This window comes from Hyla sarda, unplaced genomic scaffold (assembly GCF_029499605.1).
Source record: "Hyla sarda isolate aHylSar1 unplaced genomic scaffold, aHylSar1.hap1 scaffold_679, whole genome shotgun sequence".
NCBI classification, from domain to species: Eukaryota; Metazoa; Chordata; class Amphibia; order Anura; family Hylidae; genus Hyla; species Hyla sarda.
Window position 1 is genome coordinate 112,162 of NW_026610696.1, and position 26,866 is coordinate 139,027.

The 26,866-nt window shown below is 46.0% G+C and overlaps 9 non-coding genes and 1 pseudogene across 9 annotated transcripts; all 10 read right to left on the bottom strand.

Moving 5' to 3' along the window:
- Positions 1-1,855: 1,855 nt before the first annotated feature.
- LOC130343411 (U2 spliceosomal RNA) lies at positions 1,856-2,046 on the bottom strand. The gene has a single exon (XR_008882744.1). It is a non-coding gene; the product is annotated as a U2 spliceosomal RNA (small nuclear RNA).
- A 2,083-nt stretch (positions 2,047-4,129) lies between these two features.
- On the bottom strand, positions 4,130-4,320 carry LOC130343351 (U2 spliceosomal RNA). The gene has a single exon (XR_008882694.1). It is a non-coding gene; the product is annotated as a U2 spliceosomal RNA (small nuclear RNA).
- A 2,092-nt stretch (positions 4,321-6,412) lies between these two features.
- LOC130343412 (U2 spliceosomal RNA) lies at positions 6,413-6,603 on the bottom strand. The gene has a single exon (XR_008882745.1). It is a non-coding gene; the product is annotated as a U2 spliceosomal RNA (small nuclear RNA).
- A 2,093-nt stretch (positions 6,604-8,696) lies between these two features.
- On the bottom strand, positions 8,697-8,887 carry LOC130343413 (U2 spliceosomal RNA). The gene has a single exon (XR_008882746.1). It is a non-coding gene; the product is annotated as a U2 spliceosomal RNA (small nuclear RNA).
- Positions 8,888-10,983: 2,096 nt separating this feature from the next.
- Positions 10,984-11,174, bottom strand: LOC130343415 (U2 spliceosomal RNA). Its single transcript, XR_008882748.1, has one exon. It is a non-coding gene; the product is annotated as a U2 spliceosomal RNA (small nuclear RNA).
- A 2,092-nt stretch (positions 11,175-13,266) lies between these two features.
- On the bottom strand, positions 13,267-13,457 carry LOC130343416 (U2 spliceosomal RNA). The gene has a single exon (XR_008882749.1). It is a non-coding gene; the product is annotated as a U2 spliceosomal RNA (small nuclear RNA).
- Positions 13,458-15,556: 2,099 nt separating this feature from the next.
- Positions 15,557-15,747, bottom strand: LOC130343417 (U2 spliceosomal RNA). The gene has a single exon (XR_008882750.1). It is a non-coding gene; the product is annotated as a U2 spliceosomal RNA (small nuclear RNA).
- Positions 15,748-17,836: 2,089 nt separating this feature from the next.
- Positions 17,837-18,022, bottom strand: LOC130343371 (U2 spliceosomal RNA). Its single transcript, XR_008882713.1, has one exon. It is a non-coding gene; the product is annotated as a U2 spliceosomal RNA (small nuclear RNA).
- Positions 18,023-23,411: 5,389 nt separating this feature from the next.
- On the bottom strand, positions 23,412-23,629 carry LOC130343379 (U2 spliceosomal RNA; annotated as a pseudogene).
- A 2,089-nt stretch (positions 23,630-25,718) lies between these two features.
- On the bottom strand, positions 25,719-25,909 carry LOC130343418 (U2 spliceosomal RNA). Its single transcript, XR_008882751.1, has one exon. It is a non-coding gene; the product is annotated as a U2 spliceosomal RNA (small nuclear RNA).
- Positions 25,910-26,866: the final 957 nt, after the last annotated feature.

The following is a 26,866-nucleotide window of genomic DNA, read 5'->3' on the forward strand; positions in this document are numbered from 1 at the left end:
CCCTTCTTACTCCTCCTACTTGCATGTGACACTGGGCTTAGGATCTGCATAGGAAACACACACACAAGCACACACCTACCTTTGTTGCCTGCAGATGCCTCCTTGGCTGTCCCCAAACGGTATCAAACCAACACCCACGGGAAGCTGTAAGCATAGAGGACATGCCTGCACCCCATTGGACTTACCTGTGTGGGTTAAACCCGGGTTATTTGACAACCTATGGCGGTGATGGTTCTGCTCAGGCAGAGCAGTGCTGATGCTCCTCATAAAGCTGTCGCTGCTGTGAAGGTTCTAGGTGACATCACAAATCCCTATGGTTACATACACAACAAAGCTGGGTTGTTGTTGTTTACACTCTGCAAGGCCTGTGGAAGTGAGTGACATCATAGCACTGTAGTTCTGAGGGTTCTAGATGGATGCAACAATCTCCTGTTGCTTCTATGAAGGCCATAATAGACGACATCACCAAACAGCTCCATAGTCACATACACAGCAAAGGAGAGATGTTGTTTACACCTAGTGATGTCAGTGGTATTGAGTGACATCACAGCACAGTGCTAAGGCTCCTGGGCCTGGACACAGCAGCGGCTGCAATATCTCAACGGAGAATACGTTTATATATATGTGTGTGTGTGCGCGTATATATATATATATATATATATATATATATATATATATATATTTCTCCGCCGAAATCACTTTTAAACCCATTTCCACCTTTTTTTCCCTTCTCTTCCTCTTACTTTTTTTTCACGTTTTTTTACGTTTTTCTCCTTTTCGCCTCTTTTCTGGGCGTATTATTCTTCTTTTTCTTCTTTTTTTTCGTCTAATGCATACCCCATCAGTGCAGCAATGCTTATTCAATACCGCCAGCAGATGGAGACACTGGGGGATAATTTTCTAAGGATTTATACTGATTTTTCCTGTCTGAATTTGTCGCACAGAAAGTTGCAGGCCAAATATGTGTGACATTTCTGCGACTTTAGCTTCTAGAGCATTTTTACAACATTATACATAGGTGCTGAATACATAAAAAGCGACTGTTCAGCGACAGACAAGTCGCATCGGCTGAAAGTAGGCCAGAATGTCAGTCCATGTTGGAGCAGGTTTAGATACAGTCTAAAGTATAGATCTCAAAGTCTGTGCACAGAATTTAGCAAGGGCCTCGCACCTTCTGATGCATCAGGTAGGTGCACAATAGCATAGCCTAACCCTCTGTACTTTGGTCTATATTGATGCGGGACATAGACAGCCAGCTGATGACCAATCCATTAGTGCAATGGATGGCTGGAAGCATTTGTCTTTGCCTTTGCAATACCACAGAAGCAATGCATGGTCAATGTACAGCAATGACACACCTGTGTGAACAGCCAGGAGACCCCCCCCCCCCCCATGTTATGTTACATAGTTACATAGTTAGTACGGTCGAAAAAAGACATATGTCCATCAAGTTCAACCAGGGAATTAAGGGGTAGGGGTGTGGCGCGATATTGGGGAAGGGATGAGATTTTATATTTCTTCATAAGCATTAATCTTATTTTGTCAATTAGGAACATTCAGCACCCACCCGCTATCAAGGCAGCTGCCTATCATGTCATGCCCTACCTGCACAGGTGTGCTGGCTACTCAAATGATCCAATTAAGGAGGCCATTAAGTCAGCAGCAGCAGAAGTCCTGTGCCTGGACGCTCCAACAGCGGCCAGACACAAGCAGAAGCAGAAGCAGCAGAAGCAGCAGCAGCACCACCTTTTGTTTTTTGGCTGCAGCAGCAGCAAGGCCCACAGGGCTGGCTAGCTGGCTAGCCAGCAAGCAGGTAGCAATGAAAGTAGGAATCTTTCTTTTTAACCCTGTAAGGGGGTGGTGCACTGTACCCGAAGATACTGCCATATCGGGTCAATGCATAGGGCGACGGAAGCAAGCTTCGAAATCGGCCCCCGTTCTCAAAAATCCATTTAATATATGGTCCCCAGATAGGGGACGTATCAGATATTAAACTGATAAGAACAGATACTACACTTGATCTTAGCCAAAAGGCCGAGAAGCGATAACCGTGAAAGGGGCGGGCCCAACAAGGTGCCCTTCATGGGCACTATCACTGCTTGCTGTCAGGGAGGCTGCCAGACAATTTTCCATGCACACTCTGGGCTGGGGGGCAGTCAACCACCAGTACACACAGCAGAACCTAAACCCATACCATTATTGCTAAGCAGCAAGACAGGGGCCCATTGCACTCCCACGGGGCCTTTTTAAATGCAATCCATAACCCGGATTTGCCAGGAACCCTTCTTACTCCTCCTACTTGCATGTGACACTGGGCTTAGGATCTGCATAGGAAACACACACACAAGCACACACCTACCTTTGTTGCCTGCAGATGCCTCCTTGGCTGTCCCCAAACGGTATCAAACCAACACCCACGGGAAGCTGTAAGCATAGAGGACATGCCTGCACCCCATTGGACTTACCTGTGTGGGTTAAACCCGGGTTATTTGACAACCTATGGCGGTGATGGTTCTGCTCAGGCAGAGCAGTGCTGATGCTCCTCATAAAGCTGTCGCTGCTGTGAAGGTTCTAGGTGACATCACAAATCCCTATGGTTACATACACAACAAAGCTGGGTTGTTGTTGTTTACACTCTGCAAGGCCTGTGGAAGTGAGTGACATCATAGCACTGTAGTTCTGAGGGTTCTAGATGGATGCAACAATCTCCTGTTGCTTCTATGAAGGCCATAATAGACGACATCACCAAACAGCTCCATAGTCACATACACAGCAAAGGAGAGATGTTGTTTACACCTAGTGATGTCAGTGGTATTGAGTGACATCACAGCACAGTGCTAAGGCTCCTGGGCCTGGACACAGCAGCGGCTGCAATATCTCAACGGAGAATACGTTTATATATATGTGTGTGTGTGCGCGTATATATATATATATATATATATATATATATATATATTTCTCCGCCGAAATCACTTTTAAACCCATTTCCACCTTTTTTTCCCTTCTCTTCCTCTTACTTTTTTTTCACGTTTTTTTACGTTTTTCTCCTTTTCGCCTCTTTTCTGGGCGTATTATTCTTCTTTTTCTTCTTTTTTTTCGTCTAATGCATACCCCATCAGTGCAGCAATGCTTATTCAATACCGCCAGCAGATGGAGACACTGGGGGATAATTTTCTAAGGATTTATACTGATTTTTCCTGTCTGAATTTGTCGCACAGAAAGTTGCATTCCAAATATGTGTGACATTTCTGCGACTTTAGCTTCTAGAGCATTTTTACAACATTATACATAGGTGCTGAATACATAAAAAGCGACTGTTCAGCGACAGACAAGTCGCATCGGCTGAAAGTAGGCCAGAATGTCAGTCCATGTTGGAGCAGGTTTAGATACAGTCTAAAGTATAGATCTCAAAGTCTGTGCACAGAATTTAGCAAGGGCCTCGCACCTTCTGATGCATCAGGTAGGTGCACAATAGCATAGCCTAACCCTCTGTACTTTGGTCTATATTGATGCGGGACATAGACAGCCAGCTGATGACCAATCCATTAGTGCAATGGATGGCTGGAAGCATTTGTCTTTGCCTTTGCAATACCACAGAAGCAATGCATGGTCAATGTACAGCAATGACACACCTGTGTGAACAGCCAGGAGACCCCCCCCCCCCCCATGTTATGTTACATAGTTACATAGTTAGTACGGTCGAAAAAAGACATATGTCCATCAAGTTCAACCAGGGAATTAAGGGGTAGGGGTGTGGCGCGATATTGGGGAAGGGATGAGATTTTATATTTCTTCATAAGCATTAATCTTATTTTGTCAATTAGGAACATTCAGCACCCACCCGCTATCAAGGCAGCTGCCTATCATGTCATGCCCTACCTGCACAGGTGTGCTGGCTACTCAAATGATCCAATTAAGGAGGCCATTTAGTCAGCAGCAGCAGAAGTCCTGTGCCTGGACGCTCCAACAGCGGCCAGACACAAGCAGAAGCAGAAGCAGCAGAAGCAGCAGCAGCACCACCTTTTGTTTTTTGGCTGCAGCAGCAGCAAGGCCCACAGGGCTGGCTAGCTGGCTAGCCAGCAAGCAGGTAGCAATGAAAGTAGGAATCTTTCTTTTTAACCCTGTAAGGGGGTGGTGCACTGTACCCGAAGATACTGCCATATCGGGTCAATGCATAGGGCGACGGAAGCAAGCTTCGAAATCGGCCCCCATTCTCAAAAATCCATTTAATATATGGTCCCCAGATAGGGGACGTATCAGATATTAAACTGATAAGAACAGATACTACACTTGATCTTAGCCAAAAGGCCGAGAAGCGATAACCGTGAAAGGGGCGGGCCCAACAAGGTGCCCTTCATGGGCACTATCACTGCTTGCTGTCAGGGAGGCTGCCAGACAATTTTCCATGCACACTCTGGGCTGGGGGGCAGTCAACCACCAGTACACACAGCAGAACCTAAACCCATACCATTATTGCTAAGCAGCAAGACAGGGGCCCATTGCACTCCCACGGGGCCTTTTTAAATGCAATCCATAACCCGGATTTGCCAGGAACCCTTCTTACTCCTCCTACTTGCATGTGACACTGGGCTTAGGATCTGCATAGGAAACACACACACAAGCACACACCTACCTTTGTTGCCTGCAGATGCCTCCTTGGCTGTCCCCAAACGGTATCAAACCAACACCCACGGGAAGCTGTAAGCATAGAGGACATGCCTGCACCCCATTGGACTTACCTGTGTGGGTTAAACCCGGGTTATTTGACAACCTATGGCGGTGATGGTTCTGCTCAGGCAGAGCAGTGCTGATGCTCCTCATAAAGCTGTCGCTGCTGTGAAGGTTCTAGGTGACATCACAAATCCCTATGGTTACATACACAACAAAGCTGGGTTGTTGTTGTTTACACTCTGCAAGGCCTGTGGAAGTGAGTGACATCATAGCACTGTAGTTCTGAGGGTTCTAGATGGATGCAACAATCTCCTGTTGCTTCTATGAAGGCCATAATAGACGACATCACCAAACAGCTCCATAGTCACATACACAGCAAAGGAGAGATGTTGTTTACACCTAGTGATGTCAGTGGTATTGAGTGACATCACAGCACAGTGCTAAGGCTCCTGGGCCTGGACACAGCAGCGGCTGCAATATCTCAACGGAGAATACGTTTATATATATGTGTGTGTGTGCGCGTATATATATATATATATATATATATATATATATATATATATATATTTCTCCGCCGAAATCACTTTTAAACCCATTTCCACCTTTTTTTCCCTTCTCTTCCTCTTACTTTTTTTTCACGTTTTTTTTACGTTTTTCTCCTTTTCGCCTCTTTTCTGGGCGTATTATTCTTCTTTTTCTTCTTTTTTTTCGTCTAATGCATACCCCATCAGTGCAACAATGCTTATTCAATACCGCCAGCAGATGGAGACACTGGGGGATAATTTTCTAAGGATTTATACTGATTTTTCCTGTCTGAATTTGTCGCACAGAAAGTTGCAGGCCAAATATGTGTGACATTTCTGCGACTTTAGCTTCTAGAGCATTTTTACAACATTATACATAGGTGCTGAATACATAAAAAGCGACTGTTCAGCGACAGACAAGTCGCATCGGCTGAAAGTAGGCCAGAATGTCAGTCCATGTTGGAGCAGGTTTAGATACAGTCTAAAGTATAGATCTCAAAGTCTGTGCACAGAATTTAGCAAGGGCCTCGCACCTTCTGATGCATCAGGTAGGTGCACAATAGCATAGCCTAACCCTCTGTACTTTGGTCTATATTGATGCGGGACATAGACAGCCAGCTGATGACCAATCCATTAGTGCAATGGATGGCTGGAAGCATTTGTCTTTGCCTTTGCAATACCACAGAAGCAATGCATGGTCAATGTACAGCAATGACACACCTGTGTGAACAGCCAGGAGACCCCCCCCCCCCCCATGTTATGTTACATAGTTACATAGTTAGTACGGTCGAAAAAAGACATATGTCCATCAAGTTCAACCAGGGAATTAAGGGGTAGGGGTGTGGCGCGATATTGGGGAAGGGATGAGATTTTATATTTCTTCATAAGCATTAATCTTATTTTGTCAATTAGGAACATTCAGCACCCACCCGCTATCAAGGCAGCTGCCTATCATGTCATGCCCTACCTGCACAGGTGTGCTGGCTACTCAAATGATCCAATTAAGGAGGCCATTTAGTCAGCAGCAGCAGAAGTCCTGTGCCTGGACGCTCCAACAGCGGCCAGACACAAGCAGAAGCAGAAGCAGCAGAAGCAGCAGCAGCACCACCTTTTGTTTTTTGGCTGCAGCAGCAGCAAGGCCCACAGGGCTGGCTAGCTGGCTAGCCAGCAAGCAGGTAGCAATGAAAGTAGGAATCTTTCTTTTTAACCCTGTAAGGGGGTGGTGCACTGTACCCGAAGATACTGCCATATCGGGTCAATGCATAGGGCGACGGAAGCAAGCTTCGAAATCGGCCCCCGTTCTCAAAAATCCATTTAATATATGGTCCCCAGATAGGGGACGTATCAGATATTAAACTGATAAGAACAGATACTACACTTGATCTTAGCCAAAAGGCCGAGAAGCGATAACCATGAAAGGGGCGGGCCCAACAAGGTGCCCTTCATGGGCACTATCACTGCTTGCTGTCAGGGAGGCTGCCAGACAATTTTCCATGCACACTCTGGGCTGGGGGGCAGTCAACCACCAGTACACACAGCAGAACCTAAACCCATACCATTATTGCTAAGCAGCAAGACAGGGGCCCATTGCACTCCCACGGGGCCTTTTTAAATGCAATCCATAACCCGGATTTGCCAGGAACCCTTCTTACTCCTCCTACTTGCATGTGACACTGGGCTTAGGATCTGCATAGGAAACACACACACAAGCACACACCTACCTTTGTTGCCTGCAGATGCCTCCTTGGCTGTCCCCAAACGGTATCAAACCAACACCCACGGGAAGCTGTAAGCATAGAGGACATGCCTGCACCCCATTGGACTTACCTGTGTGGGTTAAACCCGGGTTATTTGACAACCTATGGCGGTGATGGTTCTGCTCAGGCAGAGCAGTGCTGATGCTCCTCATAAAGCTGTCGCTGCTGTGAAGGTTCTAGGTGACATCACAAATCCCTATGGTTACATACACAACAAAGCTGGGTTGTTGTTGTTTACACTCTGCAAGGCCTGTGGAAGTGAGTGACATCATAGCACTGTAGTTCTGAGGGTTCTAGATGGATGCAACAATCTCCTGTTGCTTCTATGAAGGCCATAATAGACGACATCACCAAACAGCTCCATAGTCACATACACAGCAAAGGAGAGATGTTGTTTACACCTAGTGATGTCAGTGGTATTGAGTGACATCACAGCACAGTGCTAAGGCTCCTGGGCCTGGACACAGCAGCGGCTGCAATATCTCAACGGAGAATACGTTTATATATATGTGTGTGTGTGCGCGTATATATATATATATATATATATATATATATATATATATATATATATTTCTCCGCCGAAATCACTTTTAAACCCATTTCCACCTTTTTTTCCCTTCTCTTCCTCTTACTTTTTTTTCACGTTTTTTTACGTTTTTCTCCTTTTCGCCTCTTTTCTGGGCGTATTATTCTTCTTTTTCTTCTTTTTTTTCGTCTAATGCATACCCCATCAGTGCAGCAATGCTTATTCAATACCGCCAGCAGATGGAGACACTGGGGGATAATTTTCTAAGGATTTATACTGATTTTTCCTGTCTGAATTTGTCGCACAGAAAGTTGCAGGCCAAATATGTGTGACATTTCTGCGACTTTAGCTTCTAGAGCATTTTTACAACATTATACATAGGTGCTGAATACATAAAAAGCGACTGTTCAGCGACAGACAAGTCGCATCGGCTGAAAGTAGGCCAGAATGTCAGTCCATGTTGGAGCAGGTTTAGATACAGTCTAAAGTATAGATCTCAAAGTCTGTGCACAGAATTTAGCAAGGGCCTCGCACCTTCTGATGCATCAGGTAGGTGCACAATAGCATAGCCTAACCCTCTGTACTTTGGTCTATATTGATGCGGGACATAGACAGCCAGCTGATGACCAATCCATTAGTGCAATGGATGGCTGGAAGCATTTGTCTTTGCCTTTGCAATACCACAGAAGCAATGCATGGTCAATGTACAGCAATGACACACCTGTGTGAACAGCCAGGAGACCCCCCCCCCCCCCATGTTATGTTACATAGTTACATAGTTAGTACGGTCGAAAAAAGACATATGTCCATCAAGTTCAACCAGGGAATTAAGGGGTAGGGGTGTGGCGCGATATTGGGGAAGGGATGAGATTTTATATTTCTTCATAAGCATTAATCTTATTTTGTCAATTAGGAACATTCAGCACCCACCCGCTATCAAGGCAGCTGCCTATCATGTCATGCCCTACCTGCACAGGTGTGCTGGCTACTCAAATGATCCAATTAAGGAGGCCATTTAGTCAGCAGCAGCAGAAGTCCTGTGCCTGGACGCTCCAACAGCGGCCAGACACAAGCAGAAGCAGAAGCAGCAGCAGCAGCAGCAGCACCACCTTTTGTTTTTTGGCTGCAGCAGCAGCAAGGCCCACAGGGCTGGCTAGCTGGCTAGCCAGCAAGCAGGTAGCAATGAAAGTAGGAATCTTTCTTTTTAACCCTGTAAGGGGGTGGTGCACTGTACCCGAAGATACTGCCATATCGGGTCAATGCATAGGGCGACGGAAGCAAGCTTCGAAATCGGCCCCCGTTCTCAAAAATCCATTTAATATATGGTCCCCAGATAGGGGACGTATCAGATATTAAACTGATAAGAACAGATACTACACTTGATCTTAGCCAAAAGGCCGAGAAGCGATAACCGTGAAAGGGGCGGGCCCAACAAGGTGCCCTTCATGGGCACTATCACTGCTTGCTGTCAGGGAGGCTGCCAGACAATTTTCCATGCACACTCTGGGCTGGGGGGCAGTCAACCACCAGTACACACAGCAGAACCTAAACCCATACCATTATTGCTAAGCAGCAAGACAGGGGCCCATTGCACTCCCACGGGGCCTTTTTAAATGCAATCCATAACCCGGATTTGCCAGGAACCCTTCTTACTCCTCCTACTTGCATGTGACACTGGGCTTAGGATCTGCATAGGAAACACACACACAAGCACACACCTACCTTTGTTGCCTGCAGATGCCTCCTTGGCTGTCCCCAAACGGTATCAAACCAACACCCACGGGAAGCTGTAAGCATAGAGGACATGCCTGCACCCCATTGGACTTACCTGTGTGGGTTAAACCCGGGTTATTTGACAACCTATGGCGGTGATGGTTCTGCTCAGGCAGAGCAGTGCTGATGCTCCTCATAAAGCTGTCGCTGCTGTGAAGGTTCTAGGTGACATCACAAATCCCTATGGTTACATACACAACAAAGCTGGGTTGTTGTTGTTTACACTCTGCAAGGCCTGTGGAAGTGAGTGACATCATAGCACTGTAGTTCTGAGGGTTCTAGATGGATGCAACAATCTCCTGTTGCTTCTATGAAGGCCATAATAGACGACATCACCAAACAGCTCCATAGTCACATACACAGCAAAGGAGAGATGTTGTTTACACCTAGTGATGTCAGTGGTATTGAGTGACATCACAGCACAGTGCTAAGGCTCCTGGGCCTGGACACAGCAGCGGCTGCAATATCTCAACGGAGAATACGTTTATATATATGTGTGTGTGTGCGCGTATATATATATATATATATATATATATATATATATATATATATATATTTCTCCGCCGAAATCACTTTTAAACCCATTTCCACCTTTTTTTCCCTTCTCTTCCTCTTACTTTTTTTTCACGTTTTTTTACGTTTTTCTCCTTTTCGCCTCTTTTCTGGGCGTATTATTCTTCTTTTTCTTCTTTTTTTTCGTCTAATGCATACCCCATCAGTGCAGCAATGCTTATTCAATACCGCCAGCAGATGGAGACACTGGGGGATAATTTTCTAAGGATTTATACTGATTTTTCCTGTCTGAATTTGTCGCACAGAAAGTTGCATTCCAAATATGTGTGACATTTCTGCGACTTTAGCTTCTAGAGCATTTTTACAACATTATACATAGGTGCTGAATACATAAAAAGCGACTGTTCAGCGACAGACAAGTCGCATCGGCTGAAAGTAGGCCAGAATGTCAGTCCATGTTGGAGCAGGTTTAGATACAGTCTAAAGTATAGATCTCAAAGTCTGTGCACAGAATTTAGCAAGGGCCTCGCACCTTCTGATGCATCAGGTAGGTGCACAATAGCATAGCCTAACCCTCTGTACTTTGGTCTATATTGATGCGGGACATAGACAGCCAGCTGATGACCAATCCATTAGTGCAATGGATGGCTGGAAGCATTTGTCTTTGCCTTTGCAATACCACAGAAGCAATGCATGGTCAATGTACAGCAATGACACACCTGTGTGAACAGCCAGGAGACCCCCCCCCCCCCCATGTTATGTTACATAGTTACATAGTTAGTACGGTCGAAAAAAGACATATGTCCATCAAGTTCAACCAGGGAATTAAGGGGTAGGGGTGTGGCGCGATATTGGGGAAGGGATGAGATTTTATATTTCTTCATAAGCATTAATCTTATTTTGTCAATTAGGAACATTCAGCACCCACCCGCTATCAAGGCAGCTGCCTATCATGTCATGCCCTACCTGCACAGGTGTGCTGGCTACTCAAATGATCCAATTAAGGAGGCCATTTAGTCAGCAGCAGCAGAAGTCCTGTGCCTGGACGCTCCAACAGCGGCCAGACACAAGCAGAAGCAGAAGCAGCAGAAGCAGCAGCAGCACCACCTTTTGTTTTTTGGCTGCAGCAGCAGCAGCAAGGCCCACAGGGCTGGCTAGCTGGCTAGCCAGCAAGCAGGTAGCAATGAAAGTAGGAATCTTTCTTTTTAACCCTGTAAGGGGGTGGTGCACTGTACCCGAAGATACTGCCATATCGGGTCAATGCATAGGGCGACGGAAGCAAGCTTCGAAATCGGCCCCCGTTCTCAAAAATCCATTTAATATATGGTCCCCAGATAGGGGACGTATCAGATATTAAACTGATAAGAACAGATACTACACTTGATCTTAGCCAAAAGGCCGAGAAGCGATAACCGTGAAAGGGGCGGGCCCAACAAGGTGCCCTTCATGGGCACTATCACTGCTTGCTGTCAGGGAGGCTGCCAGACAATTTTCCATGCACACTCTGGGCTGGGGGGCAGTCAACCACCAGTACACACAGCAGAACCTAAACCCATACCATTATTGCTAAGCAGCAAGACAGGGGCCCATTGCACTCCCACGGGGCCTTTTTAAATGCAATCCATAACCCGGATTTGCCAGGAACCCTTCTTACTCCTCCTACTTGCATGTGACACTGGGCTTAGGATCTGCATAGGAAACACACACACAAGCACACACCTACCTTTGTTGCCTGCAGATGCCTCCTTGGCTGTCCCCAAACGGTATCAAACCAACACCCACGGGAAGCTGTAAGCATAGAGGACATGCCTGCACCCCATTGGACTTACCTGTGTGGGTTAAACCCGGGTTATTTGACAACCTATGGCGGTGATGGTTCTGCTCAGGCAGAGCAGTGCTGATGCTCCTCATAAAGCTGTCGCTGCTGTGAAGGTTCTAGGTGACATCACAAATCCCTATGGTTACATACACAACAAAGCTGGGTTGTTGTTGTTTACACTCTGCAAGGCCTGTGGAAGTGAGTGACATCATAGCACTGTAGTTCTGAGGGTTCTAGATGGATGCAACAATCTCCTGTTGCTTCTATGAAGGCCATAATAGACGACATCACCAAACAGCTCCATAGTCACATACACAGCAAAGGAGAGATGTTGTTTACACCTAGTGATGTCAGTGGTATTGAGTGACATCACAGCACAGTGCTAAGGCTCCTGGGCCTGGACACAGCAGCGGCTGCAATATCTCAACGGAGAATACGTTTATATATATGTGTGTGTGTGCGCGTATATATATATATATATATATATATATATATATATATATATATATTTCTCCGCCGAAATCACTTTTAAACCCATTTCCACCTTTTTTTCCCTTCTCTTCCTCTTACTTTTTTTTCACGTTTTTTTTACGTTTTTCTCCTTTTCGCCTCTTTTCTGGGCGTATTATTCTTCTTTTTCTTCTTTTTTTTCGTCTAATGCATACCCCATCAGTGCAGCAATGCTTATTCAATACCGCCAGCAGATGGAGACACTGGGGGATAATTTTCTAAGGATTTATACTGATTTTTCCTGTCTGAATTTGTCGCACAGAAAGTTGCAGGCCAAATATGTGTGACATTTCTGCGACTTTAGCTTCTAGAGCATTTTTACAACATTATACATAGGTGCTGAATACATAAAAAGCGACTGTTCAGCGACAGACAAGTCGCATCGGCTGAAAGTAGGCCAGAATGTCAGTCCATGTTGGAGCAGGTTTAGATACAGTCTAAAGTATAGATCTCAAAGTCTGTGCACAGAATTTAGCAAGGGCCTCGCACCTTCTGATGCATCAGGTAGGTGCACAATAGCATAGCCTAACCCTCTGTACTTTGGTCTATATTGATGCGGGACATAGACAGCCAGCTGATGACCAATCCATTAGTGCAATGGATGGCTGGAAGCATTTGTCTTTGCCTTTGCAATACCACAGAAGCAATGCATGGTCAATGTACAGCAATGACACACCTGTGTGAACAGCCAGGAGACCCCCCCCCCCCCCATGTTATGTTACATAGTTACATAGTTAGTACGGTCGAAAAAAGACATATGTCCATCAAGTTCAACCAGGGAATTAAGGGGTAGGGGTGTGGCGCGATATTGGGGAAGGGATGAGATTTTATATTTCTTCATAAGCATTAATCTTATTTTGTCAATTAGGAACATTCAGCACCCACCCGCTATCAAGGCAGCTGCCTATCATGTCATGCCCTACCTGCACAGGTGTGCTGGCTACTCAAATGATCCAATTAAGGAGGCCATTTAGTCAGCAGCAGCAGAAGTCCTGTGCCTGGACGCTCCAACAGCGGCCAGACACAAGCAGAAGCAGAAGCAGCAGAAGCAGCAGCAGCACCACCTTTTGTTTTTTGGCTGCAGCAGCAGCAAGGCCCACAGGGCTGGCTAGCTGGCTAGCCAGCAAGCAGGTAGCAATGAAAGTAGGAATCTTTCTTTTTAACCCTGTAAGGGGGTGGTGCACTGTACCCGAAGATACTGCCATATCGGGTCAATGCATAGGGCGACGGAAGCAAGCTTCGAAATCGGCCCCCGTTCTCAAAAATCCATTTAATATATGGTCCCCAGATAGGGGACGTATCAGATATTAAACTGATAAGAACAGATACTACACTTGATCTTAGCCAAAAGGCCGAGAAGCGATAACCGTGAAAGGGGCGGGCCCAACAAGGTGCCCTTCATGGGCACTATCACTGCTTGCTGTCAGGGAGGCTGCCAGACAATTTTCCATGCACACTCTGGGCTGGGGGGCAGTCAACCACCAGTACACACAGCAGAACCTAAACCCATACCATTATTGCTAAGCAGCAAGACAGGGGCCCATTGCACTCCCACGGGGCCTTTTTAAATGCAATCCATAACCCGGATTTGCCAGGAACCCTTCTTACTCCTCCTACTTGCATGTGATACTGGGCTTAGGATCTGCATAGGAAACACACACACAAGCACACACCTACCTTTGTTGCCTGCAGATGCCTCCTTGGCTGTCCCCAAACGGTATCAAACCAACACCCACGGGAAGCTGTAAGCATAGAGGACATGCCTGCACCCCATTGGACTTACCTGTGTGGGTTAAACCCGGGTTATTTGACAACCTATGGCGGTGATGGTTCTGCTCAGGCAGAGCAGTGCTGATGCTCCTCATAAAGCTGTCGCTGCTGTGAAGGTTCTAGGTGACATCACAAATCCCTATGGTTACATACACAACAAAGCTGGGTTGTTGTTGTTTACACTCTGCAAGGCCTGTGGAAGTGAGTGACATCATAGCACTGTAGTTCTGAGGGTTCTAGATGGATGCAACAATCTCCTGTTGCTTCTATGAAGGCCATAATAGACGACATCACCAAACAGCTCCATAGTCACATACACAGCAAAGGAGAGATGTTGTTTACACCTAGTGATGTCAGTGGTATTGAGTGACATCACAGCACAGTGCTAAGGCTCCTGGGCCTGGACACAGCAGCGGCTGCAATATCTCAACGGAGAATACGTTTATATATATGTGTGTGTGTGCGCGTATATATATATATATATATATATATATATATATATATATTTCTCCGCCGAAATCACTTTTAAACCCATTTCCACCTTTTTTTCCCTTCTCTTCCTCTTACTTTTTTTTCACGTTTTTTTTACGTTTTTCTCCTTTTCGCCTCTTTTCTGGGCGTATTATTCTTCTTTTTCTTCTTTTTTTTCGTCTAATGCATACCCCATCAGTGCAGCAATGCTTATTCAATACCGCCAGCAGATGGAGACACTGGGGGATAATTTTCTAAGGATTTATACTGATTTTTCCTGTCTGAATTTGTCGCACAGAAAGTTGCAGGCCAAATATGTGTGACATTTCTGCGACTTTAGCTTCTAGAGCATTTTTACAACATTATACATAGGTGCTGAATACATAAAAAGCGACTGTTCAGCGACAGACAAGTCGCATCGGCTGAAAGTAGGCCAGAATGTCAGTCCATGTTGGAGCAGGTTTAGATACAGTCTAAAGTATAGATCTCAAAGTCTGTGCACAGAATTTAGCAAGGGCCTCGCACCTTCTGATGCATCAGGTAGGTGCACAATAGCATAGCCTAACCCTCTGTACTTTGGTCTATATTGATGCGGGACATAGACAGCCAGCTGATGACCAATCCATTAGTGCAATGGATGGCTGGAAGCATTTGTCTTTGCCTTTGCAATACCACAGAAGCAATGCATGGTCAATGTACAGCAATGACACACCTGTGTGAACAGCCAGGAGACCCCCCCCCCCCCCCCCCATGTTATGTTACATAGTTACATAGTTAGTACGGTCGAAAAAAGACATATGTCCATCAAGTTCAACCAGGGAATTAAGGGGTAGGGGTGTGGCGCGATATTGGGGAAGGGATGAGATTTTATATTTCTTCATAAGCATTAATCTTATTTTGTCAATTAGGAACATTCAGCACCCACCCGCTATCAAGGCAGCTGCCTATCATGTCATGCCCTACCTGCACAGGTGTGCTGGCTACTCAAATGATCCAATTAAGGAGGCCATTTAGTCAGCAGCAGCAGAAGTCCTGTGCCTGGACGCTCCAACAGCGGCCAGACACAAGCAGAAGCAGCAGAAGCAGAAGCAGCAGAAGCAGCAGCAGCACCACCTTTTGTTTTTTGGCTGCAGCAGCAGCAAGGCCCACAGGGCTGGCTAGCTGGCTAGCCAGCAAGCAGGTAGCAATGAAAGTAGGAATCTTTCTTTTTAACCCTGTAAGGGGGTGGTGCACTGTACCCGAAGATACTGCCATATCGGGTCAATGCATAGGGCGACGGAAGCAAGCTTCGAAATCGGCCCCCGTTCTCAAAAATCCATTTAATATATGGTCCCCAGATAGGGGACGTATCAGATATTAAACTGATAAGAACAGATACTACACTTGATCTTAGCCAAAAGGCCGAGAAGCGATAACCGTGAAAGGGGCGGGCCCAACAAGGTGCCCTTCATGGGCACTATCACTGCTTGCTGTCAGGGAGGCTGCCAGACAATTTTCCATGCACACTCTGGGCTGGGGGGCAGTCAACCACCAGTACACACAGCAGAACCTAAACCCATACCATTATTGCTAAGCAGCAAGACAGGGGCCCATTGCACTCCCACGGGGCCTTTTTAAATGCAATCCATAACCCGGATTTGCCAGGAACCCTTCTTACTCCTCCTACTTGCATGTGACACTGGGCTTAGGATCTGCATAGGAAACACACACACAAGCACACACCTACCTTTGTTGCCTGCAGATGCCTCCTTGGCTGTCCCCAAACGGTATCAAACCAACACCCACGGGAAGCTGTAAGCATAGAGGACATGCCTGCACCCCATTGGACTTACCTGTGTGGGTTAAACCCGGGTTATTTGACAACCTATGGCGGTGATGGTTCTGCTCAGGCAGAGCAGTGCTGATGCTCCTCATAAAGCTGTCGCTGCTGTGAAGGTTCTAGGTGACATCACAAATCCCTATGGTTACATACACAACAAAGCTGGGTTGTTGTTGTTTACACTCTGCAAGGCCTGTGGAAGTGAGTGACATCATAGCACTGTAGTTCTGAGGGTTCTAGATGGATGCAACAATCTCCTGTTGCTTCTATGAAGGCCATAATAGACGACATCACCAAACAGCTCCATAGTCACATACACAGCAAAGGAGAGATGTTGTTTACACCTAGTGATGTCAGTGGTATTGAGTGACATCACAGCACAGTGCTAAGGCTCCTGGGCCTGGACACAGCAGCGGCTGCAATATCTCAACGGAGAATACGTTTATATATATGTGTGTGTGTGCGCGTATATATATATATATATATATATATATATATATATATATATTTCTCCGCCGAAATCACTTTTAAACCCATTTCCACCTTTTTTTCCCTTCTCTTCCTCTTACTTTTTTTTCACGTTTTTTTTACGTTTTTCTCCTTTTCGCCTCTTTTCTGGGCGTATTATTCTTCTTTTTCTTCTTTTTTTTCGTCTAATGCATACCCCATCAGTGCAGCAATGCTTATTCAATACCGCCAGCAGATGGAGACACTGGGGGATAATTTTCTAAGGATTTATACTGATTTTTCCTGTCTGAATTTGTCGCACAGAAAGTTGCAGGCCAAATATGTGTGACATTTCTGCGACTTTAGCTTCTAGAGCATTTTTACAACATTATACATAGGTGCTGAATACATAAAAAGCGACTGTTCAGCGACAGACAAGTCGCATCGGCTGAAAGTAGGCCAGAATGTCAGTCCATGTTGGAGCAGGTTTAGATACAGTCTAAAGTATAGATCTCAAAGTCTGTGCACAGAATTTAGCAAGGGCCTCGCACCTTCTGATGCATCAGGTAGGTGCACAATAGCATAGCCTAACCCTCTGTACTTTGGTCTATATTGATGCGGGACATAGACAGCCAGCTGATGACCAATCCATTAGTGCAATGGATGGCTGGAAGCATTTGTCTTTGCCTTTGCAATACCACAGAAGCAATGCATGGTCAATGTACAGCAATGACACACCTGTGTGAACAGCCAGGAGACCCCCCCCCCCCCCCATGTTATGTTACATAGTTACATAGTTAGTACGGTCGAAAAAAGACATATGTCCATCAAGTTCAACCAGGGAATTAAGGGGTAGGGGTGTGGCGCGATATTGGGGAAGGGATGAGATTTTATATTTCTTCATAAGCATTAATCTTATTTTGTCAATTAGGAACATTCAGCACCCACCCGCTATCAAGGCAGCTGCCTATCATGTCATGCCCTACCTGCACAGGTGTGCTGGCTACTCAAATGATCCAATTAAGGAGGCCATTTAGTCAGCAGCAGCAGAAGTCCTGTGCCTGGACGCTCCAACAGCGGACAGACACAAGCAGAAGCAGAAGCAGCAGAAGCAGCAGCAGCACCACCTTTTGTTTTTTGGCTGCAGCAGCAGCAAGGCCCACAGGGCTGGCTAGCTGGCTAGCCAGCAAGCAGGTAGCAATGAAAGTAGGAATCTTTCTTTTTAACCCTGTAAGGGGGTGGTGCACTGTACCCGAAGATACTGCCATATCGGGTCAATGCATAGGGCGACGGAAGCAAGCTTCGAAATCGGCCCCCGTTCTCAAAAATCCATTTAATATATGGTCCCCAGATAGGGGACGTATCAGATATTAAACTGATAAGAACAGATAAGGTTTCAACAAAATTTTATTGAATAAATAAGAAACCATACAAAATTTAAAATGCAAAATAATAAAAGGTTCACAAAAGTTTTAAAATACAAATAATAAAACCAGTAATAAAAGGAGAAAAAATAAAAATGGCAGGATAAAACATTATACAAATGTCATAAAAACTGATTATACTGTTATTTCGTTCCATAGAGGCAGACACCACATGGATGCTGCCTCGCTGGCCCCCAACTGTTTCTTGTCTCTTAGGTAATAGATGTACATCTCACTCAGGGCCAGCTTTATACAGTTTTTAACATCAATAAAATCATGTTTAAAAAGTAAGATGTTCCTAACTTTCCAGATGGCATTTTTAAAACAATTAATAATCATCCAGCAGATCATCTGCTGTTTAAAATTGGGGCAGTTAAAAAGACCGTAAAAGACACATTCGTGATTAAAATCTTTTAGGCCGCAGGCCCACTTCAAAAGTGGGCCTACCTTCCTCCAAAGCTCCCGTGCAAAAGGGCAGTTCCAAAATATGTGCAGCACCGTTTCGTCCACTCCGCAGCCATCTCTCGGGCACTTGGCTCTCGCCACCAGTCCTCGCCTGTGCTGGAACTCACGAGTAGGGAGGCACTGGTGGACGATTGCCCAGGCAAGATCCCTGTGTACATTCGCCAGAAACTTCCCGTACACGTTCCGCCATACCTTTTTGGATCTTGCCTGTGTGAAATTGGACACTGCCAGGGTAACCTCACTCCGCCTGAGGACCTTTGATACCTTTCTCTGGTCCCCCAGTATGTCAGGCTCCAAATCTTGGAGACCTAGGAGCCTGACTGTCTTTTCCAACACCACATAATGTTTTGGGGGACACAGAAGCACCGGAGCGTTCAGAGGGATGCGCAACCATCTTTTAAAAACCATGCCCGCAGCGTACCTTAAAAAGCAGCTAAAAATGCCATCGGATTTAATAATTTTAAAACAGAAACAGAAATACTTTATGTAAAAGAAAGTAAAAAGGTTAGGAACATCTTTCCCGCCATTATCTTTACTTTTGTACATAAAATCACGCTTTAATTTCTCCATTTTTGAACCCCATAAAAAAGAAAAAACAATTCTAGTTACTTTTTTAATGTATAAAATAGATGGAGGAAATACCATGGCAATGTATAGCATAATAGGGAGTAAAACCATCTTTATTATTAAAATCTTCCCCTCCATGGTAAGGTTTCTAAGATTCCACATTAAAATCTTCTTCTCCATCTTAGCTATAGCTGAATCCCAGTTAGGGCTCCCATCATTGACCTGGTTAAAAACAATACCTAAAACTTTAATTTGATCCTGTTGCATTGTGACTCCTGGGGTGATGGATGAATCCCAGGAGCCAATATAAAAACAGTCACATTTATCTGTGTTTAGCTTAAAACCAGAGACCTCGCAGAAATAGCTGGTGTTCCTCAATGCCCCCCTCATGGATGGAGAGTCCGGGCACAGTATGGTGACATCATCCATGTACCCCAACACCTTTAGATGGGTCCCTCCTCCACCAGGTATCGGTACGCCTCTTACTACCCGGTCTTTTCTGAGGAGGGCCATCAGTGGTTCGATTGCGCAAATAAAAAGGAGTGGGGACAGGGGGCAGCCCTGTTTGACACCTGATAAAAGAGGAACACCGCTGGTTAAAAAGCCATTAACAGAGACTTGACTAAAACAGGATCGGTATAAAAGCATGATTCGGCTTAAAATCGTTTCAGGCACTGCCATCTTTTTAAGAACTAAAAACAGGTATTCATGGGAGACCCTATCAAAGGCTTTTTCAAAGTCTAAGGATAAAATTGCTACAGTTTGATTTCTATCCTTAAAATACCATAAAACATCTCTTAAAATATTTAGGGATTCAGCTATAGACCTTCCAGGTACCCCACAAACCTGATTTGGGTGAATTAATTTATGAATAAAAGGTTTAAAACGGACAGCTAATAACTTGGCTAAAACTTTATAATCGACATTTAAAAGTGTGATGGGGCGCCAATTTTTTAGCATATCCTTTTCACCCTTTTTAAAAAGTAATGATACAATCCCCCTCCTCCAGGAAGGGGGAAGTTCATTAACAATAAAAGTTTCTTTATACAATAAAACCATATCATCCTTTAAAATATCCCAAAAAGCTAAATAAAATTCGATGGGTAAACCATCTTCCCCAGGGGCCTTCCCACTAGAAAAACTTTTAAAAACAAATAAAAGTTCATCTAAGTTAAGATCACGGGATAAAACCTCCTGGTCTAAAACATCTAGCTTAAAATCAAGGGAATTAAGAACATGTTCTAAAAAGGATGGATTAAGATCTTTCTTATTAAAAAGAAGCTGGTAGAAGTTAAAAACTGCATCTAACATGCCTTTTGGAGTGGATTCACCCTCAAGGTTTTGGATGATATCCCTCCTATTCATCACTTTTTTAAAAAAGAAACGGGAACATTTCTCGCCCTCCTCCAGGTGCTGCACATGTGAGTTAAAAATGATTTGTTTCCCTTTCTTTTCTATGGCATGTTTTATTTCAGTTTTAAGGTTTAAAATATCATTTTCTACATCCATACCAGCTTCTTTCAATTTAAAAAGTACATTTAAACGCATGTTAAGAACATAAAACCACTGTTTTTCCATTTTTGCCTTCTTCTTACCTGCTTTGATAAAAAAAAATCTGATTTTAGATTTGGTGCCCTCCCACCAGTGCAGCATAGGCTCGTGGGGTTTTCTTTGTGATTGCCAGCATTGGTAGGTCCGCACAAACTCCTCTTTTATCTCAGGGTCCTCTAGGAGTGTGGTGTTTAATCTCCAGAGGCCCCTTTTTGCTTTTTGCTCCCCCTCTAGCTCCAGGCCCACCAAGAGGAGCTTATGATCAGAGAAGATATTCTGCTCGAGCGTGCATTTCAGGGGTTTAAAAGCTCTAGAGGAAAAAATAAAATCGATTCTGGAGCTCACTCTTCCATTGGACCATGTGGCGCCTGGGTCCTCCGGCAAGAGATCCTTCCAGCAATCTTTCAAATTAAAATCATCAATAAAATTTTTAAGCAGGTAAGAAGTGCGGTCTTTACGATTAATATCCCCACCCTGCCGGTGTTCCCCATCACGTATGCAGTTAAAATCACCTCCCACCAGCAGGGGGGAAGACCCAACACAAAACAGTGGTAAAATTTCAAATAGTTCTGCCCGCTCCTGTTTATCAGGAGGGGCATACACATTTAAAACACGAATTAAAAGTCCATTAAAATATAGATGAATTAAAAGAGCTCTGCCAGGCACAATCTCAGTTACTGTATGAATAGAAAAGGACTGGCCTCGGCAGAGCAGCCCAACACCCACAGAACGACAGTCATTTGCACCGGACCATATGGATGGGCCCAGCTTCCAGTCTTCTTTTAAGTCTTTATAGTCCATTTTACTAGGGATTCCACATTCTTGTAGCAGGCAAAGGTCAAAGTCACATGTCTCTAGATAAGAAAATAAAGCAGCCCTGCGATCAGGGCTCTTTAAGGACCTCACATTGAGTGAGGCAATTTTTACAGGGATAGGCATAGTTTATGGAGAGTCCGTGCTTGGAGAATCAAAGTCAATAATAAGCTGCGTACCGTCATCCCCCGCCTGCGGGGTCATCAGCTCCTTGATGTTCTGAGGGTCGGAGCTTGAGATCGATGATGCCCCGACCCTGAGCTCGCTCTCGTCCGAACTACGGCACGCCGCTTTCCTTTGAATGTCTTCCTCTTCTTCTTCTCTTTGTCTTTTAAATGTCACACTGCTGTCCATATCCTCTGTGTTGCTCTCACTCGATGTAATCTCTGGCCCCCGGCTGATGGATCTGCGTCTTCTTTCATCTTTTGACGACTGGAACTGCTGCACAGGGGCCTGTGAGGCCTCTTTTCCGGAACCTTTGCCGCTACCTTGGGAAGTTTTCATCGCTTGTTCCCCAGCAAGCGTTGCTGAGGACTGTTGCTCCAACTTCCCCATCGATCGACGATGGCCAGTTTTACCCACCGGGTCCACTGCTGGCGGGGCAGCAAACCCTGGTTTGGCGCCACTTGTCTTCTTGGCCCTGTCCTGTATAGGCGGAGTAACAGGACCGGGCTCAGACCTGGCCACCTGGCTCCCCTTCCGGCGGGCTTTCACCGGGGCCTCTTCGTCCGGAGCAGGGCGACCCTGGGCCAAGCCAGTACCTGGCTTATGCTGCAATTTTGGGTCCACTTTTGCCCCCACCGAGGCCCGTCGGCTGCCACCCGCCACAGGTGAGCCCCCTTCAGAAGTTTCGGCGGGCTCTTGAGCCAGGTAGGAAGTCGATCGACGTCTTTCAATTTCCCGGGCAGTAAACTCGATCACCCGCCCGGGCTTCGTGGAATCCCCATGGCCTCCCCCTAGCACTACCACCGGTGGGCCCCCCGATGGAGCACCAGAGGTCTTGGGCCTGGACCCATCAGTACCTGCCATCTGGGGTTTGGGCATCTTAAAAAAGGACGTCTTTTGTCCTGTCCCCTCTTTGGGTGGGCCCAGCCTTGACCCACCCATCGTAGTTTTTGCTTTATGGGGACAGGAATTAAAATCGTGATTTTCCTCTCCGCAGAGGTTGCACCTTATCGTATGGCTACATCTTGAGGCTATGTGACCTTCTTGGCCACACCTATTGCAGCGAATCACACGCTCCGCGCCGCAGGTCTCCTGGGTGTGGCCAAACCTCAAGCAATTTCGGCAATACATAGGCATTTGAGGATAGAACAGGAAGCCCCGAACTCTCCCGATGGCAAAATTTGGGGGCGGATGGCAAAGACCCCCAATACCACCGGGATCCTTACGGAGCTTGACCCAGAACTTCCTCTTGCCGTTCCAGAACCGCACGGAGTTCAAGATTTTGTTTGCGAATCGCACCTCTTCGCAGTATCGCCGAAGAAAAGTGGCTATATCCTCCGTGGTCACATGAGGGCTGTGCATAGCCACCACCAACGGTATATGTTCCTCACCATAGAGGAACTGGAACGAAAGACCGTCGAGTCGATCGTCCCTCTGGTCCGCACCAGACAAGGTTGCATAGATGTTATCGCAACACGCCGTGGCCGTGAAGGTGACGGTATACAGGCCACGGCTTTCCTGGTCATTTAGACACAGGATGTCCTCCCTATTGAGGCGGAAGTAGTCAAGAAGAATCACCTCCGCAATGAAGCGGAGGTTCTTCAACTGACGATGGCTCTCCGACACCTCTATGCGGATGGTATTTCGCATCGACATTTCCCCAGAGGGGAAAGCCCAGGAGAACGGCATCTTCCACACCCAGGGACTAAGCCCCTTCCCCAATAGCAGCAGGGGCTCGGAATCCCGCTATAAAAGCGGAACCCTTACCCAAGGCAGAGGTCGGGGGTACCCTAGGTGCTTCCGAAGCTACAGGTAACGCTCAACGTACCGAAAATGCCTTCTGAGACACAAGGTCCCAGAGACAGGGGGATCGCAACCCGTTGTCCGTGGACTAAGCCCGCTCCCCAATAGCAGCAAGGGGGTGAAGTCCCTCCGTAAGGAGAGACAATCCCCCAAGGCCGAGAAGCGGGGTACCACAGACACCTTCCGACCAGACCAAATGCAGATACTACACTTGATCTTAGCCAAAAGGCCGAGAAGCGATAACCGTGAAAGGGGCGGGCCCAACAAGGTGCCCTTCATGGGCACTATCACTGCTTGCTGTCAGGGAGGCTGCCAGACAATTTTCCATGCACACTCTGGGCTGGGGGGCAGTCAACCACCAGTACACACAGCAGAACCTAAACCCATACCATTATTGCTAAGCAGCAAGACAGGGGCCCATTGCACTCCCACGGGGCCTTTTTAAATGCAATCCATAACCCGGATTTGCCAGGAACCCTTCTTACTCCTCCTACTTGCATGTGACACTGGGCTTAGGATCTGCATAGGAAACACACACACAAGCACACACCTACCTTTGTTGCCTGCAGATGCCTCCTTGGCTGTCCCCAAACGGTATCAAACCAACACCCACGGGAAGCTGTAAGCATAGAGGACATGCCTGCACCCCATTGGACTTACCTGTGTGGGTTAAACCCGGGTTATTTGACAACCTATGGCGGTGATGGTTCTGCTCAGGCAGAGCAGTGCTGATGCTCCTCATAAAGCTGTCGCTGCTGTGAAGGTTCTAGGTGACATCACAAATCCCTATGGTTACATACACAACAAAGCTGGGTTGTTGTTGTTTACACTCTGCAAGGCCTGTGGAAGTGAGTGACATCATAGCACTGTAGTTCTGAGGGTTCTAGATGGATGCAACAATCTCCTGTTGCTTCTATGAAGGCCATAATAGACGACATCACCAAACAGCTCCATAGTCACATACACAGCAAAGGAGAGATGTTGTTTACACCTAGTGATGTCAGTGGTATTGAGTGACATCACAGCACAGTGCTAAGGCTCCTGGGCCTGGACACAGCAGCGGCTGCAATATCTCAACGGAGAATACGTTTATATATATGTGTGTGTGTGCGCGTATATATATATATATATATATATATATATATATATATATATATTTCTCCGCCGAAATCACTTTTAAACCCATTTCCACCTTTTTTTCCCTTCTCTTCCTCTTACTTTTTTTTCACGTTTTTTTTACGTTTTTCTCCTTTTCGCCTCTTTTCTGGGCGTATTATTCTTCTTTTTCTTCTTTTTTTTCGTCTAATGCATACCCCATCAGTGCAGCAATGCTTATTCAATACCGCCAGCAGATGGAGACACTGGGGGATAATTTTCTAAGGATTTATACTGATTTTTCCTGTCTGAATTTGTCGCACAGAAAGTTGCAGGCCAAATATGTGTGACATTTCTGCGACTTTAGCTTCTAGAGCATTTTTACAACATTATACATAGGTGCTGAATACATAAAAAGCGACTGTTCAGCGACAGACAAGTCGCATCGGCTGAAAGTAGGCCAGAATGTCAGTCCATGTTGGAGCAGGTTTAGATACAGTCTAAAGTATAGATCTCAAAGTCTGTGCACAGAATTTAGCAAGGGCCTCGCACCTTCTGATGCATCAGGTAGGTGCACAATAGCATAGCCTAACCCTCTGTACTTTGGTCTATATTGATGCGGGACATAGACAGCCAGCTGATGACCAATCCATTAGTGCAATGGATGGCTGGAAGCATTTGTCTTTGCCTTTGCAATACCACAGAAGCAATGCATGGTCAATGTACAGCAATGACACACCTGTGTGAACAGCCAGGAGACCCCCCCCCCCCCCTGTTATGTTACATAGTTACATAGTTAGTACGGTCGAAAAAAGACATATGTCCATCAAGTTCAACCAGGGAATTAAGGGGTAGGGGTGTGGCGCGATATTGGGGAAGGGATGAGATTTTATATTTCTTCATAAGCATTAATCTTATTTTGTCAATTAGGAACATTCAGCACCCACCCGCTATCAAGGCAGCTGCCTATCATGTCATGCCCTACCTGCACAGGTGTGCTGGCTACTCAAATGATCCAATTAAGGAGGCCATTTAGTCAGCAGCAGCAGAAGTCCTGTGCCTGGACGCTCCAACAGCGGCCAGACACAAGCAGAAGCAGAAGCAGCAGAAGCAGCAGCAGCACCACCTTTTGTTTTTTGGCTGCAGCAGCAGCAAGGCCCACAGGGCTGGCTAGCTGGCTAGCCAGCAAGCAGGTAGCAATGAAAGTAGGAATCTTTCTTTTTAACCCTGTAAGGGGGTGGTGCACTGTACCCGAAGATACTGCCATATCGGGTCAATGCATAGGGCGACGGAAGCAAGCTTCGAAATCGGCCCCCGTTCTCAAAAATCCATTTAATATATGGTCCCCAGATAGGGGACGTATCAGATATTAAACTGATAAGAACAGATACTACACTTGATCTTAGCCAAAAGGCCGAGAAGCGATAACCGTGAAAGGGGCGGGCCCAACAAGGTGCCCTTCATGGGCACTATCACTGCTTGCTGTCAGGGAGGCTGCCAGACAATTTTCCATGCACACTCTGGGCTGGGGGGCAGTCAACCACCAGTACACACAGCAGAACCTAAACCCATACCATTATTGCTAAGCAGCAAGACAGGGGCCCATTGCACTCCCACGGGGCCTTTTTAAATGCAATCCATAACCCGGATTTGCCAGGAACCCTTCTTACTCCTCCTACTTGCATGTGACACTGGGCTTAGGATCTGCATAGGAAACACACACACAAGCACACACCTACCTTTGTTGCCTGCAGATGCCTCCTTGGCTGTCCCCAAACGGTATCAAACCAACACCCACGGGAAGCTGTAAGCATAGAGGACATGCCTGCACCCCATTGGACTTACCTGTGTGGGTTAAACCCGGGTTATTTGACAACCTATGGCGGTGATGGTTCTGCTCAGGCAGAGCAGTGCTGATGCTCCTCATAAAGCTGTCGCTGCTGTGAAGGTTCTAGGTGACATCACAAATCCCTATGGTTACATACACAACAAAGCTGGGTTGTTGTTGTTTACACTCTGCAAGGCCTGTGGAAGTGAGTGACATCATAGCACTGTAGTTCTGAGGGTTCTAGATGGATGCAACAATCTCCTGTTGCTTCTATGAAGGCCATAATAGACGACATCACCAAACAGCTCCATAGTCACATACACAGCAAAGGAGAGATGTTGTTTACACCTAGTGATGTCAGTGGTATTGAGTGACATCACAGCACAGTGCTAAGGCTCCTGGGCCTGGACACAGCAGCAGCTGCAATATCTCAACGGAGAATACGTTTATATATATGTGTGTGTGTGCGCGTATATATATATATATATATATATATATATATATTTCTCCGCCGAAATCACTTTTAAACCCATTTCCACCTTTTTTTCCCTTCTC